General features: G+C 45.7%; 1 non-coding gene across 1 annotated transcript; it reads right to left on the bottom strand.

Annotated features, from left to right (window-relative positions):
• Positions 1 to 689: 689 nt before the first annotated feature.
• Positions 690 to 763, bottom strand: TRNAW-CCA (transfer RNA tryptophan (anticodon CCA)). The gene has a single exon. It is a non-coding gene; the product is annotated as a tRNA-Trp (tRNA).
• Positions 764 to 2,009: the final 1,246 nt, after the last annotated feature.

Genomic DNA, 2,009 nt, shown 5'->3' with positions numbered 1-2,009 from the left:
AATCCGTTTTTGCATAGCTTGCATTCTCTTTATTCGCCAATGAACATCTACCTTTCGTCTGTAACGTGCATTTTTTGCTTTATTTAATGGATCCTCGAACTTGAGTGAAAGCCAATGCGTTTTCCGAACCGAAAGGGGGTCTTGAAAAAAAAAGGCCTACCCCTTGGATTGGAGATGTTGAAGTTGCGCATGAAGTAGTCTCTATCTCCCGGTCGGAGACAAGGGATGGATGTCGCTAGGCTAGGTCAACTCTATCATTGGTTTCATTATCCCTATAACGATCACTAGAAAAAGATATGTGCTACTACTATCCCGAAGCTAGGTGGTGCTATTATGGCGGGGGAAGGGTCTACTTCTGCTCCATCGGAATGCTTTTGGTGGCAGGTCTTTCTATTACCGATATGGACCTCAGGGTCTCGTACCTAGGTAAACGATCTATATAACTAAGGTAAGTATATCTATGAATCTGCTGCGTCTTTTATCTCTGGTGTTGGATCACCTACTCACTACTGCGCTGCGACAAGGACTGGAACTGCCTCCGCGTTTGGACCCTTTCTTCATTAACATCTCTTTGGTTTATTTACCTCCTCTTTCTTTGTTTTTAATCCTAATCCACAGGAGGTAAAATTCAGACTTTAGACTGCTGTTCAATTATTTCAGTGTCATTCTCGATCTAACAAGAATGGAATCACGCTCTGTAGGATTTGAACCTACGACATCGGGTTTTGGAGACCCGCGTTCTACCGAACTGAACTAAGAGCGCTTTCTTTTCATAAATAATTTTATGTGACCCCAATACATCTTGCATAATCGAATAGATATAATAGCCCTTGGCATAGAAGCTGTGAAAGAATAGGCTGCTGGAGGAAGAACCGCCCCAAAGCGGAACGGGCAAGTCAGCCAGAGCAACTTTGAGGGAAGCCAGCTCCTCATCTGACTTTGTTTGAAGGTCGGTGTCGAGGAATGGCATGGTCTCCGGGAGAAAGAAAGCCAAAGGAGCGAAAAGCACACCATCCTAGGTAAGCAGCATCTTTGAAGCGGCATCTCACTCAATATACGCAATTATAAGATAAGATCTGTCTTTTCCGGCCGATTCCATGCCACTCTACTTTGGACCCTCTTGCAGGAGCTCGGACTGAGTCTAGTTTAGGTCCATCCGAGGGTTTGGACGTCACTTCTTCACTTTTCTGCTTTTTGGATGGGTGCTCTCCCCCGAGTGAAGGCATAAGCCGTAGACAGTCACTAGTTTGATCGCTATGCCATTCTCGGCAACGATGTGGTGATAGCTGATCGACGAGTTGCTTCGGTCTACCTTGTTGAATCATCTACATTGATTGAGGACTCGATGTCAGAATGCATTCTTCGATACCCTGTTGTAGAAGTTTTCATCTAGTTCCTGTAGCTAGTCGTAGATGCATATTATAGCTGCTATCGGATCAGAGGTTCGGGGGATTTTTCACTTGATTATTTAAAAATAGATATTCATTTCATTCCTGTTGGATCTCTTGCTTTCAAGTTCTTTTAGTTTCTATGTAACTCAATCAGGACGTAGATGTAGATACGGATAGGGGTCAACCGGGTAACCAATCCCGGTGGCTGGATGACTCCTTCACCCTTAGATCGCAAGACTAAGGCAAACGAGGCGGAACCTCGGTGGCGTGATAGGCTGGTTCTCACCAGGGTCAGTCCTATCACAAAATTGGAGTTTCTAACCTCACTCTGCTTGGTAAGGCAGAGCCCTATGTTAGTCACATAGGCACCCCCCGGTTTCTTAGTGAAACTCATCAAGGTGAGGGTGGGCTAGCTTATAGCTATTCTATCACTCAGGGATCCAGAATGGAGCAACTGGGGGTGACGCGGAAGCCACCCGGGTGGGGCTGGTAAGATATGATATCAAGCGGTCTAGAATAGAATCGAAAGCTCAAAAGGGAAGTGAAGGATCAGTTCCTCCCATGCAATGTGGCATGGCTCGCTCGTGACTCATTGAGGAAGGGGCACGGTTCGAGATT

The sequence above is a fragment of the Vigna unguiculata genome, unplaced genomic scaffold (genome assembly GCF_037176805.1).
Source record: "Vigna unguiculata cultivar grain cowpea cultivar isolate G323 ecotype 2 unplaced genomic scaffold, ASM3717680v1 ptg000108l, whole genome shotgun sequence".
Lineage (NCBI taxonomy): Eukaryota > Viridiplantae > Streptophyta > Magnoliopsida > Fabales > Fabaceae > Vigna > Vigna unguiculata.
The sequence above is the reverse complement of the archived record's forward strand: the minus strand, read 5'-3'. Positions and strand labels throughout refer to the sequence as shown.